This window comes from Erpetoichthys calabaricus, chromosome 17, assembly GCF_900747795.2.
Source record: "Erpetoichthys calabaricus chromosome 17, fErpCal1.3, whole genome shotgun sequence".
Lineage (NCBI taxonomy): Eukaryota > Metazoa > Chordata > Cladistia > Polypteriformes > Polypteridae > Erpetoichthys > Erpetoichthys calabaricus.
In genome coordinates, this window is record NC_041410.2 from 41,559,772 (window position 1) to 41,575,257 (window position 15,486).

The following is a 15,486-nucleotide window of genomic DNA, read 5'->3' on the forward strand; positions in this document are numbered from 1 at the left end:
ACAGAAATATCAAGTACATAATCACAAACCTTCTTTAAGATGACAAAAAATGTAGACTGGATTGGCAAATATGACTTCACAAGGACTTGGTTCACTGTTGTGTGACCAGGGTGGAATCCACAATGTTCTTTCAAGATCTGAGGTAGTACCGTGGTGTAGTCTTCCTGAAAAACATTGAGCAACATGATTCCTTGATTCAGTAGTGAGTAATTATTGTCATAAAGCAAAATAAGACGGCCAGGGAAAGAGCCAGGCACCACTTGAAAGAGAGACAGGGGCAGGTTCCAAAAAAATAAACAATAGCTTCCTAATTCCCTTTTAATAGTCCTATGGTAATTTGTTTCTCTCATTTAAAGTCCTGGAGTTTTTATTGTAATGAAAAATTTTCACCAAATCCTATTTATAACTGTCACAGAAGCACAGTCATACTTTCAGACTCTAAAATCAACCATACCCAATCATTGACACTTTTAGAGATCCTGAGGTCATTCAATCAGTGACACACACAGCCTATGATTGACTGTCAGTAACATGCTGTGGCTAAAACAGGATTATTGTAGGTGATTCACAACTTTTCATGATCAGGAAAATCCTTTTCTCTTGAAGTTAAATACAGAGACATCAGAAGTCATCATTAGAAAAGAAGTGAGTGTTATAGGAAGTCAAAGTACAAACCAAAAACTATTCATCAGTGACAACAACTTGGTGCTAAGAACATTTTGTTAAATGTTGAGCCATTATTGCTTAACTTTTGGCAACACTTCTATAATTATTGGGTGTCACCATTAATTATAACCTCATGCTTGACAGCTTATAGACACAATCTAATGAACAGGTGATTTGTTTGCTGTTCAGATGTACTGTAAGCCTTCTGTTCACTGAGAGTCAAATACCATTTGTGGCTGCTTAATAATACCTGTGCTTAATCACATTAGAAGAAAAATAAAAAGTAATGCTGAAACAGTTTAACAAAACTTCAGTTTCTATATTGTTCCTCATTATTGCAGTCAAAAGCACTGAATACAAAGTAATAAAAAGGGATTGCTTTCTGCTACTACAACTCTTAGGTCATTCCAAACAGGGATAACTAATCTTCTGTCATGTCATTCTCAAAGGGAGTTAGCACAACTTTGAGGAATAATGTTTATACAAATGACTCTCAGCTATTAATAAAATACACTCATTATTTTATTTCAAACAATAGAACAGTTTTACCAAGAACTGGTTATTCAACCCAAAAACTAGTTAATCTTATTCACTTAATTTCTCCAAAATAGCACTGAGTCAAGTTTTGAGGGTCCCACAAGTGCTTCTCTGTACCACAGTACCTGGCAGTAATTTAGTCAAAGTGTTTAAGGTTCTCAGTGTAAAAAATGTTTCTAGCATTTATGCAAAATTTTCTCCTAACAAGATTCAACCTGCTTCTCTCTGTTCTTGTTGAAGTAATAATTTTAAAGAAACAGCTGGGATCCACTGTACTAATTCCATTTTGAATTGTATTTACTTTTTAAATGAGTCACTGATTAACACCTGTTTACTTTAACTGAAAAGGTTCATCTCCTTCAGTCTCTCTTCATAGCTCACACCTCACAGTCCTGGAGTCAGCTTAGTTTCTCATCTCTGGACTTTCTCTATTGCTATATAAAATAAATTGAGGGAAATGTGATAAAGAGTTGGAGTCCGTAACACACTCCTAATGCGGACTCTATCCCAGTTTTCTAAAATCAAATCCAGACATCCTCATTAACACATGGGACATCATCATCTAACTAAAGAAGATTTGCATTTAAATTCTGTTTTGTATAAATCACTTTTTTTTTAGTATTTCCTGACTTTCCTAAATAATGTGTGCTCATCTATGTTATATTCATCCCCACTGCTATTCTTTAGCCAGGTTTCTGTTATTGCTATTATATTATAACTAGCTCTGTTACCAAGATTTGCCTGGGAAGACAATGGACCGCAGTGATAGTGCTGTCAGTTCATCAGATGAACTGTGTAACTAACTTAGTGCTTTACCAAGGGCTAATGTTATTGGCAGATAGTGTGGTATACTGGTAAAGGTTTTCTAACTAGAACTTCAAACTCTGAGATGGCGGGTTAAAATCCAGCTACTAACTCTGTGACCATGAGCAAGTCAGATTATCTGTGTGTTCTCCAGTCGAAAAATGAAAGAAATATAACAAACTGTATTTCAAATGTTGTATGTTGCCTCATATGGAGACATCAGTTAAGTAATAACAGTATTATCAGGTCACTGGAGCTGATAACTCTTCAACATGGTATATACAATTGTCCAGGAGTAAAACATTTCTGCATTAGAACTTTTCCTACTGACTTGACTATTGTTGGTGGTCATTGGAAAACTCAATTTTACAGGAAAGTGTATTCTGTTGAATTGAAACAGACAATCAGTAGGAATACTATCTATCTATCTATCTATCTAATGTGAAATTTGAGTATATATTTTTATCATTATTAAATGTTTATGATTTTCATTTATTTATATCTGCGGTGGGCTGGCGCCCTGCCTGGGGTTTGTTTCCTGCCTTGCGCCCTGTGTTGGCTGGGATTAATAATAATAATAATACATTTTATTTATATAGCACCTGTCCCATGCTCAAAGCACTTGAGATTGGCTCCAGCAGACCCCCATGACCCTGTAGTTAGGATAAAGCAGGTTGGATAATGGATGGATGGATGGATTTATTTATGTCATTCACTTAAATGCAGTATTTCTTTTCATGTTTGAAGTGGATAAACATAAGTGGCAGTACCCTACGTGTTACACATATGTACAGTATTAATGTGAAGAGTGTTGAGCACGGAGAAGCAACTTCAAAGGTCACAACCCAGGTTCTGTTGGGTGGGGGAGTTAACCCTAAATATTAAAAATTGAAATGTCCTTTATTAGTGGATACCTAGATACAAAATCCTGCCCAATTTCAAATTTTTAACTAAATAGGAAATAGTGTTTTTGTTGATGAGTGATTGAGTCAGTCAACTTTGCATTATGTACAGTACATAGATTATGTGTAGCTACATATTAATCCAAATCAATTCTTTTACTGTTTGAGACTCTTAAAATTAAGGCAAGCAATTTTTAGTGTATTACTAACTTCACTTGGACCTTCCAACAGTGTACTAGGATTTTCAAAATGATCTTGTATATTCGTTTTTATCTTACCGTCTGTCTCTTTACATGAAGTTCTGAACCTGGCCTGTCTTAAGTTCCCTGCTCTCTCCCAGTTCTCTAGATGTAAAAATCCTCAATCAACCTACTCATCAACCTCTGTTTTTCCTGAAAACAGATGGACACCTCCAACTCTGGGATTGATGCCCCTGGACAGAGTGCATCTCTTACCTTATGCTTTCATCTGACTGTGACCCATATGTTTCTATCTCTCTATTCTGGTGTCTCAAGCATCAGTTGATTGGTGAAAGCTATTTCCTTAACGGATACCTGGACAAGACCTGGCAATTCCTTACTACAATGCATGCTAGCCACCTCCCCATTAAAATCAAGGCTATGCAAAAGAAATTTTAACAATTATCAACTTGGAAAGTTCAGCTGATATTGAAGAATTAGTGGTAGCAACACAGGAAGTAGGTCCCATATTTAACAGTTTATTATTTGTGTCAGTGGTAAATCTTGTATTGGAATTACCATACATTAGTTTTCTGACACCCTGGAATTGCAGAAAATGAAGAAATTTATTTTAAGACTTTTCTGGTGGCCCATGATACATCAAGATGCAAAGGAATATATGAAGGCCAGTGTAAAATGTGATTACATAAGATTTGTCAGTTATTTTTCAGCTGGGCTCCTTCAATACTTATCCATTGATAAGTATTTAGAATTATCCATTCTAAATAAACAACGGCATCATAATGCTATGGCTTACTTTACCAATTTACCACCCTCCAAAAGTTATACTTGCATTTTAGTGGTGATATGTAAGTATTCCAGCATTTCTCAACCTTTAAGTATTTGCAACCTGAGTTTTAATAACAGTTTTAATCGTGCCCCCCTAACATTTTTTTGAAAGGAGCCCACTAATACCAATTCGTTCTTTTTAAATTAATGATATATCATAGATGCATATTTTATTATACCTACTTAACTTTTATCGACATTTATCTAACTCTATATTTATTTTTCTAGTATCAGAATGTAGTTTAAGTTAATTTGTTTTGGTTTCAGTAGATGTATTTTTCATATTTTTGATTCTTGTTTTCTTTGTTTCACATCTTCATGCCCCCTTTTTTGTTACTTCGCGCCCTCCTGGGGGGCCCGCCCCACAGGTTGAGAACCACTGAAGTATTCCATGGATGCTTGCTTTGCACCTTTGAATAAGCTCAGTCACAGATTTGACCTGGCTAAAATATTCATATGAGAAAATTTTTGATGTCATGAAATCCCTAAATCTATTGTGTCAGGTTGTGATATCTAATTTGTCTCAAGCTTTAGGTGCAGTTTGATTCAAATTTAGAGATGAGACACAACTTAATGTCTGATTATTAACTAATTAGCCAGAAGGAATAAATAAAAACTGGGGAAGATCTCTGCTGTTAAATTGACAAATTCAGTTCAGATTGGAAACATTCTGCAACGTAATAGTCTAGAAATATCCAAAGATCTGATATTTCTGAAACTGGAATTACAATTAGAATTAGAAAGCCTTTATTGTCATTTTACCAGTACAATGAAATTGTGAAAGCTACATCAGTAAACGGTGCAAGTAAAACAACAACAACAAAACAAATAACATAAAAAGCATACATCCTGTTCTGTCACACCCATCACCTGCATGTCCTCTCTCACCACACCCCTAACCCTTCTCTTAGGCCTTCCTTTTTCCTCTTCCCTGGCAGCTCTATCCTTCGCATCCTTCTCCCAATGTACTCAGCATCCTCTCCTCTGCACATGTCCAAACCAACACAATCTCGCCTCTTTGACTTTGTCTCCCAACCTTCCAACTTGAGCTGACCCTCTAATGTCCTCATTTCTAATCCTCGTCACACCCAATGCAAATCTTATCATCTTTAACTCTGCCACCTCCAGCTCTGTCTTCCTCTTTCTGGTCAGTGCCACCGTCTCCAACCAATATAACATAGCTGGTCTTATTACTGTCCTGTAGACCTTCCCTTTCACTCCTGCTGACAATTTGATTTCTAATTGAAAAATATTAATCATAAAAAAAATCTTTCTCACAGGCCAAGAACCACTAGAAAAATGTTCAGTCAGGTTAAAAAATATCTCTTATTATGAAAGAAAATTATGAGACAAGACTATTGCCAAGAGATTTTTTCAAGTCCTGCCCTCCATTCAACCATTTTTCAACCACAGCAGCTGTCCTCTCACTTCTCATTCGTGTGATTGCTTTTGTCAGACACAGTTCCTGCGCTCTCTGCTCTTATAAATTTTTACGTTTTCCTCCTTTTAAGTTCCCAATAAAAGAAGACTTGTTATGTCCAAATCTTATTGAAGAATTTCATTCCAAAGGGTTATCAACAGAAGAAATGAGTACACGGGTAATCCTAGCCTGAGAAACAATGAAGTCAAATGAATTAACACAAAAATTATCGATCGGTTACAGGGCAAATTGGTTAAATACGTATCAGTAGACTACACTGACACAGTTGGTGGTGATCGTGTGGAAGATGAAAATATCAACTTGCAATATCCCATAGAATATCTATAACCGTTAACACCATCCAGTCTTCCACCAGCCGATTTACTGTTGAAAGAAGGATGCATCATAACAGGTGACAAGAAAGGTAATGTACAAGTCCTGCAGATAACATTAGATATCAAAGGAGATCTTGATATGCCATTCATATTAAAACGTTTATAGTTTCCCATTACAATAGCTTTTTCTATGACAATTAACAGCTCACAGGGACAAACATTCGAAAAAGTTGGTTTATTTATTTGAGAGAAAGAAACGATATTCACTTACAGGCAGTTATACGTTGCCTTGTCACGATGTAAGTCCAAACACAAAATCAAAATTCAATGCGATATTGATGAAACGTTAATTCAAAAATAGTTTTTACTGAAGTTTTACAGTAAAAGTGTAAGTTTAAAAAGTATTTGCGTGTTAATTTCAAAGCCAAACAGAACGAAAGTGTATAATGCAACGAATAACATAATTTTCTTTCAATTTATTACGTTTTACTATTTTTTACTATGGTTAATTACTCGCTGTAATGTAAAATAGTTAGGTCTATTACGCATATGTAACAATTCCCATGAAAATAACAATCTGTTTAAATTGTACATCCGCTTCCCCATACGCGATTGGCAGAGCCGCAAAGTGGCTAGCGCGTAGTGCCCGCCTGAGGGTTGGCAAGCGAAGCGAGCAGGGGGCAGAACCCCCTAGTATGAATAAATAAACAGGAAACATCACAACATCACCAAAATGTCTGAACAAGGGCAGCATGTGTATGCTAATTAAAATAACAAAACATGAGCTCCAAATTTTAATTGCTTGCTAGGATTTTCTTCTCTACTTGTTAATTATTATTAATCTACAATAAATGTACGTCCATCTTGATGCCTTAAAAATACCAAGTAATGTAGAGGAAATAGTGACCCTAAGGCTATTAAGTATATTTGGATATGATTTTGAGGCAACTTAGTAATTAACTATCCAAATTAAATAGACAGGCTGAGTAGATTCCTCCCCACTGAAAAAATGTCATTTTGTATGACTTTAATAATCCTTATTATTATTTTGAAAAGACCCTGTGTGGAGTTTGCATGTTCTCCCTGTGTCTGCGTGGGTTTCCTCCGGGTACTCCGGTTTCCTCCCACAGTTCAAAGACATGCAGGTTAAGTGCATTGGCGATCCTAAGTGTGTGCCTGGTCCCTAGTGTGTGCTTGGTGTGTGGGTGTGTGTGTGCGTGCCCTGCGGTGGGCTGGCGCCCTGCCCAGAGTTTGTTTCCTGCCTTGAGCCCTGTGTTGGCTGGGATTGGCTCCAGCAGACCCCCATGACCCTGTAGTTAGGATATAGCGGGTTGGATAATGGATGGATGGATGGATGGATTATTTTGAAAAGTGTTGGCGGTATTAATTGAGCTGATAGAAATTTTGTGAATATCTGGTGAATTATTAGAATTAAATAGAAAAGCTCAGATATGGATCAACATAAAGACAGAATGAACACTATACATTATGTGTACTACAAACAGTAGAGAATGTCATTTAAGGACCATTATAATTCATACACAAAAGGAGTCCATCCGTCCAGCAACTCCTTTTGAGACCCTGAGCAGCCTTGAAGCTCCAGAGATTATCACAGTACTATTGTGCACAAGGCAGGCCAGAAACAGTTGTGACTGGGATGAATTTCCACTGCTGGGCACTCATCTACACTCAGTCACATTACTGCAATGAAGAGTCCACAACTACATGCCCTCCATAATGTTTGGGACAAAGGCACATTTTTCCTTGATTACCCCTCTGCTCCACAGTTTAAAATGATAAATCAAACAATTCAGACGTGATTAAAGTGCACATTGCAGATGTGCATTTGCCAGAGACTTCTATCCACAGAAGACTTCATGAGGAGTAATACAGATACCACACTGGAATATGCTAGTTAGCCACAAAAACAGGATGGCCAGATTACAGTTTACAAAAAAACACTTAAAAGAGGGTACAGAATTCTGGTTAAAAGTCTTGTGGACAGAGGAGTCAAAGATTAATGTGAATCAGAGTGCTGGCAAAAGGAAAGTGTGGAGAATGAAAGGGAACTGCCCAAGATCCAAAGCAGACCACCTCATCTGTTGAACATGATGGTCAGGGTGTTATGGCTTGGACATGTATGGCTGACACAGGTACTGACACACTTACCTTCATTGATGATGTAACTGCTGACAGCAGTGTCACAATGAATTCTGAGGTGTACAGAAACATCTGATTTGCTCAAGTTTTAGTAAATGCCAACAAACCCTTTGGATGGTACCGAGTCATACTATACGATAATGATCCAAACATACTGCTAAGGCAAACACAGGAGTTTTTGAAAGTTAAAAATGGCAAATTCTTGAATGGTTGAGCCAGTTATCTGATTTAAATCTAATTAAGCATTGGTTCCATATGCTGAATGGGAAACCTAAGAAAACAAGCCCCTAAAACAAGCAGGAGCTGAAGATGGCTGCCTTAGAGGCTTGGCAGAGCATCACCAGAGATAATACTCAGCACCCGCTGATTTCTGTGAATCGTAGACTTCAAGCAGTCATTGCATGCAAGGGATTGTGATGGTGTAGCAATTGTCTTTGAGGACAAGATGGTCGGCCGATCGGGGAGAACATGCAAAATCCACAGAGGGAGAATGATGGACATGGACCCTGGTTTCCTTACTGCGAGACAGCAGCTCTACTATCATGCCACCAAAATAATACTATTTTAGCAGTAAAGCATTCATTATTCATTATCTGAAAACACTTTTTCCAGTTTAGGGGCTCATAGAACTGAAGCTAAGCTGAGCAAGGCAAGGGTCAATGTCAGAAGGTATGATTGTCCTTCCTAAGACACACTAACACACACAGACTGAGAAACTAAGATTTGACAAACAACCTAACAATAAAATATGAATGGAAACCAAAATATTCAAGGGAATGATAGCTACTGATGCCAGGGTTTAAAATCATGTCTCCTGAAGTCCAGAACCTTAGACACTGTGTCCTAGAGTAGGCCAATAACTTTAAACTTTTTATTGCTTTTAATCAAAATCATAATCTCAGCAAAATACCAGAAAGCAAATGGCAGTAAAGACCTAATGGGCTTTTGAAAGATGGTTCATTCACCCCTTCTAGACACGTGTGTGTTCTGACTTTAGCAACAGACGTATCTTCCACTGAACTTTCTCAAATGTCATACAGCTCTTTATAAATTGGATAAACAGCACTCTCAGATTCAGTCTTTCATAAAATCAGAAAGGTACAGTCAATATTTAGACTGATAAGTAAGTTTCATACAGGTTTTGTCAAGGATCAAATGCAATGAAAGATTTAAGAATGTAACAATTGCATAATCAGGGTTAAAACTATGCGGCATATGTCACAAATGTGATTCTTTAAATATTTGTATTGAGAAAAGAGAGGTTGCATTGCGAAATAACACACCACAGGAAATCAAAGAATGACAGCACCCCATACCTCTCTGAACCCAAAACAGCTCGACATCCCAGGCAAATGTCTAATGAGAAAATGCAGTACGGCCACAAAATGAAAGTCATTAGCAGGAATCGTAATGGTTTGCCAATCACAATGTTGACTGATCTAACGATTTTTACCTTGGACTCTCCCACTTTCTGGCACAGCAACACGTACAGAAATCTACACTCCATAAAATGACACGCTCAAGAGGCACAACTGCACTCGTGGTGCTGCTGAGGTCCACTTGACCTGTAGGAGACTGACAGTAAATGTAAGGGTGACCGTAACAGCCATTTGGACCAGGACTGATCAAAAATTAACAGCAGGGTCACTAAAATGAATGAGTTTTCCCCAGAGCTTCCAATTTAAAAAAGAAAACAGACGTTTGGTCTGGCATGTAACGTCAGCTGGAGATGTCACTGCCCTCTTTCCTTACCGGTTTACTTCGGCAAGTTGCAGATACCCTGGTTATTTAGTTAACAACATGGCATAAATTGCTGTACCAGCTGAAAAACATGCAGGATCAAGTCCCGAGGCCCAGCACCCCCACTTTAAGATACAATTTGTTTAAATAAAGGGCTTTAAATCTGAGAATGCAGTCATTACTCAGGGTGGTCCTCAGGGTTCTGTTTTGGGGAAACTTCTTTTTCTCATTTATATCTTCCCAATAGGTAATATCTTTTGGCACCATGGTATAAAATTTCATTGTTACGCTGTAGTACTAGGGTGTTGTACCGTGTTAGCCATTATGAATGTAGAGAAAAGCCAAGCAAAATGACACCTTTTATTGGCTAACTAAAAAGATTACAATATGCAAGCTTTCGAGGCAACTCAGGCCCAATTACATCTTACCTGAAGAAGGGACCTGAGTTGCCTCGAAAGCTTGCATATTGTAATCTTTTTAGTTAGCCAATAAAAGGTGTCATTTTGCTTGGCTTTTCTCTACATTGTTACGTTGATAACACACAGTTTTATCTATCCACTAAAACCACTTCTGTTTTCCGTCCAGATACTCTTATGGCATGTCTCCAAGACATAAAGTCATGGATTACTCACAATTTTCTCCAATTAAATAGCAATAAAACTGAGGTGCTCCTCATTGGTTCTACTGTAAATCCACACTTGCTAAGGTTAACCATTCTTCTATTTTAATTAACAACACTGTCACAAACATCTCTTCCCAAGTTAAGAGCCTGGGTGTCATTCTAGACAGTACCCTCTCTTTTTCTTCCCATATAAGCAATGTTTCTTGGGCTGCCTTCTTCCATCTCTGAAACATTTCTAGACTTTGTCCTGTTCTTACACAACACAGAAACTGAAGTATTGGTTAATGTCCTCGTCACCTCACATATAGATTACTGTAATGCTATTCTATCTGGCATCCATCAAACATGTATCCATCGCTTACAACTTATTCAAAATTCTGATGCTAGGATAATAACCTGTTCTAAATCCATTGAATATATTTCACCTATTCTCTCTCAACTTCACAGGCTCCCTGTTAACTACCGAATACAATACAAAATACTGCTCTTAACATTTAAAGCTCTCCACAACTTTGCTCCTCCCTACCTCACTGATCTCCTACAGACTTGCACTCCCTCTGTCTCACTCAGATCCTTATCTGCAGCTCGACTTTCTGTACTACACATCAAACTCTGTTCTACGGGAGCTCAAGCATTCTCTCATAGTGCTCCTCAACTCTGGAATTCTCTTCACTCTCATATCCGTCATCTAGACTCAATAACACATTTTAAAACTGCCCTCAAAACTTATCTTTTCAAACTGCCATAATAATTCTTTGCATTTATTTAGCGCTTTTCTCACTACTCAAAGCGCTCAGCAATTGCAGGTTAAGGGCCTTGCTCAAGGGCCCAACAGAGCAGAGTCCCTATTGGCATTTACAGGATTTGAACCGGCAACCTTCCGAGTGCCAGAGCAGATCCCTAACCTCAGAGCCACCACTCCGCCTAACCAATTATGAATTTAACACTGTTACTGTCTGTTATCTTTGTATGTTTACTACTACCTCTGTACCTTATTGCTATTTGATTTTATTGTTCTCTTGGTTTTTATTTTATTAATGTTGTTTAATTTCATTGTAAGGTGACCTTGAGTGTTAAGAAAGTCGCCTATTAAATAAAATGTATTATTATTATTATTATTATTATTATTATTATTATTATTAGGGGCCCTGCTCGCTTCACTCGTTAACCCCCGTGCGGGCCCTACGCGCTAGTCATTTCCTGGATTTGCCACTTACAACGAATCGTGCTGCACTTTTGGATAAACACGAATATCTACTCTGTCTTTGATATCTCCATCTTTCAAAACTATTATCGCTGACAATTCGTCATATGTTGGTTTATTATATATGCACGCGTGATCTTTCGGATTCATATAAAAATCCAAGAAAACTTCTTTGTCTGTTCTTTTCAGATAAATTCCATGTAAAGTGTGATACTTCTGGACATATTGATTTGTATACATTATTGGCTGTAGAACTTCTAATTTGTCTGATCGATTAACTCTTTCGATTCTATGTTGCATCGCTTCTCAATGATCATAAATATAAACTTGTCCGAATTGTGGTTTCTTTGAAATTAAACTTGTAGTAGCTTTAATTGTTGCGAGACCACAGATTCTCATAGCGTATGGTCCTGAATCGTGTAAATCTACATTTTGAGCATTGAACGATGCGAACGCGAACAGATTATTGTAGATTCGGATATTTTGTCTTTAGTGTTTGTGGATTTCACTTTCACCAAATAACAAATCTTTTATTTCCAACGGATACACCTCATCATTGGGATGAAACACTACTTTTACTTGATGGCAACACGAATTAGACGAACTACAAGACTTTAAAACCGAAACAATATCTACATACTTCTGTCATATCACCTTTCTCCATATATTCGTTCTCTTTACGCTGTTCTGTTATTTCACCGAGTAATAATTTCCATTTGTTAGCACTAATGTAATCTTTACTATCAGTTTTTTGAGAGTTTCGAATTTTAGTACTTTCATAATCTCTAATCTGCCCTGCATGTGTATCGATCGCCCTTACATTTTTTAACCTCTTTACGATGCTCTGCTTTGTCTTCTACTTTTTGTCTTTTATTTCCCCCTGCTTGAACCTGTTAGGTTTTCAATTCCACTTGGTCCAGGCTGATTATAACTTTCCTTATTTTCCGAATTTGCACTTAGATTATTATTGTTCTTTTTTGAATTCTTTTCTCTCCAACGCCTCTTTTTGATTTTCGACGTGCTGCCCTTTCTTATTCGCTTAGTTATTGACGTTGCATACAGAAAGTATAAAATTGTTATCCAGAAAAGGACTACATCAAAGGAAACAAATAGATTGCATGTCTTGTATTAAAATGAGGAAAAAAAATTTATAAGAGCTGAGAGCACAGGAACTGTGTCTGACAACAGCATTCACACCAATGAGAGGTGAGTGGACCATGGGCATGGTTAAATCTCTTGGCACAAAGTCTCATCTCATGGGACTTGAAATTATAGAGGAGAGGTTAGGAGTGCGTGTTGATACAGCGCATTGACGCACTCACCACATGACAAACCAACTCAGGATCCCAGATTAGGACCCGAGTGCAGCCATGCAACGGGTGACACCTCAGCACCACACTAGTTCAGATGCCACTTAACCCCCATTTAATGTACTGAGGTGAACAGTACACCCTGGTGAAGAGACTGATTCCTGCTCACATCCTCTCACAAAGGTAGTTGTGACCTGTTTTTTTTAAGTCACTAACCTCACTAATAATATCTCGAGTGTGTGACTGTTTGTCTCTTAATAGCTATAGCTATACCTAATAGAGAATTTCCAGTATACCTGAAAGGTGCAGTATTTGTTATTCTGACGTACCTTATTCTCTGTTTAATAATCAATATTGGTCAGGGAAATGTTAAATCTATAGCATGAAGACAGTTGCCACTCATGTTACTGATGAAAGGCTGACATGATTTCTTGTACTTGAACCGTCTTCTTTCTCCTTTTGCTAACCACTCTGTGTTTATAAAACAAAAAGATCTTCTAGGCAGTTTAAAGTAGTCACATTTGAAGTAGCCAAATATATTTATCACACTGCAAAAACTGAAATTTAAGCAAGTGAAAAGTATTTACTGTATATCATGACATTAAATGTTGTTTTCCTTATTGTAAGAATTATTGACTTATCCAAAAAAATTTGAATTTACAATTATTTAGCCTACTTTAAGAAATACTGTCAAGTAAATTTTACTGCCCCCTTAGGCAGATTTTTTTTTTTGCTAATTAAGAACAAAACAACGCCTTATTTAAAGTTTTTTCGTCTAGTTTTTACATATGCATTTTTTGCAGTGAAATAATTCTTTGTGCTTTTAGCACTAATGTGAAGTTTTGTTCTTATCTAGCAAAAGTCATTAAAGCCACAGATGAAGCAAATAACAAGAAGGCACACCCCACAGTGTTCAAGAAATGTGACTCACAGCTCAACTCAAGGCATTCACCTGCAGCAGGATCTTCAGGTTTGGCAAGCTCCAAAATTTCCAAGGCAAGTCATTTTGCTTGGTCTCAAATGCCATTAACTAGATAGTGATTGTCTTGCCAGGATGCCCCATTCATGTTCATCTTACCGTGTCTTTGATGAAGGCCTTGGATTATTTTTTGGTGCATGTCAGGGCACTAAGGATCATTAAGGTTCAGTTGGTAAATTATATAAGAAGAGGAAGTTTAAATGAGTTTCTTTCTTTCTTTCTTTCTTTCTTTCTTTCTTTCTTTCTTTCTTTCTTTCTTTCTTTATTTTTCAAATTTGTTGAGGTAGCTTGACTTACAAGGTTGCATATTTAAGATTGTTCTTGGGGAGTTACTGGAGTTACTTTCTCAGTCTTTCCATCACAAATACGCACACACATAATATCCACCACTAACAATGAATATGAATCTTCCTCAAATGTAGTTCTTCAAAACTTGAACTGAGAATATTTTCTACCCTTAGTTACATGGAGCAGAATGATTTCAAAGTTTACTTAGATTCTGCGGTGCCTATTGGTGGAGCATTTAACGGAAGTTCACTGGCTCTCTGATGGACAGCACCAGTCCTACAGCATTACTCACAAATGTAGAGAGAGAGAGAGAAGAGCACATCTGCCATTGCTTTGTTGCAACTCAAAGTAATCAAACAATATACTGTGCACTTGACAATAATGACCCATTAAGAAAGAAACCAATAGAGTCAGCACTTTAAAAAAAGATGTTTGCCTAGCCGGGATTTGAATGAGGACACAGGAGATGTTTCCAACTTAAAAAACGGATAATAGGAGATCAGGCTTGAATCTGCACACTCTATCACTGCTTACTTTTGGGGAACACAACAGGGTTTTATGCATGCACTGTACAATATAATATAATATTTAGTTTCATCGTGCAGTGGTTAGCACACCAAATGGTTGTGAATTTGTATGTTCTCTCTGTCTCTACATTGGTGGGACTGCGCATTGAATGATTTTGTTTTCTTCCCACATCCCAAGAATGTGTGTGTGTTAGGGTAACTGGTGACTTTACATCCTCATGACTGTGCTGCAGCTCTTTGGGGTCTTTTGCCAAACCATGTTATGGTGGCCTTAATCATCAGCAATCTATTTGTCACTCTGTCAGTGCTGTGAACCTAGCAGGTGATTTAATTCCCTGCAAAGATGCAAAGAGCAGCCTCTACCAGAGTGCTCTGTTTTTGTTCAAGGACTGGAGCGAACTGAATTCCATTAGGAATACTTCTGTTTATTATTTAAAAAGGTGTGTCACACATGCGCTTGGGGGGCAGTCAAAGGGTCTAAGTGAGCATGAAATAATTAAAGATGAGGGATTGGAATGAAGCCCTAACACATTTCTCCCTCTTTAAACAGAACAACAGAAGACTAATAATTCATTCTGATGACGTCACTTTCCAGCCAGCTATGATGACATCACTTCCAGTCCACCTCTGATTACATCACTTCTGGTCAGCCATGATGACTTCACTTCCGGTCCACCTTTGATGACATCTCTTTTTTCCTGTCCAGCCATGATGACGTCACTTCCAGTCCACCTCTGATGATGTCACCTCCAGTCCACCCTGATGACATCACTTTCCGGTCCACCCCCGATGACATCACTTCCAGCCAGCCTTGATGATGTCACTTCTGGTCCACCTCTGATGACATCACTTCCGGCCAGCCATGATGACGTCCTATCCGGTCTGCCCTCAACTTCCTTCGTGCCTCCATTATTTAAATAACCCCAACTGTCTTTCTTGTTTGTCAAATGTTTTTACAACTTTT

General features: G+C 37.7%; 1 long non-coding RNA gene across 1 annotated transcript in view; it reads left to right on the forward strand.

The window, feature by feature from the left end:
- The window catches only part of LOC127526092 (uncharacterized), an 82,258-nt gene extending 67,193 nt beyond the window's left edge, over positions 1–15,065 (forward strand). Inside the window, exon 3 of the long non-coding RNA XR_007933711.1 lies at positions 13,585–15,065. This is a non-coding gene — a long non-coding RNA (uncharacterized LOC127526092). The remainder of the gene's footprint in view (positions 1–13,584) is intronic.
- Positions 15,066–15,486: the final 421 nt, after the last annotated feature.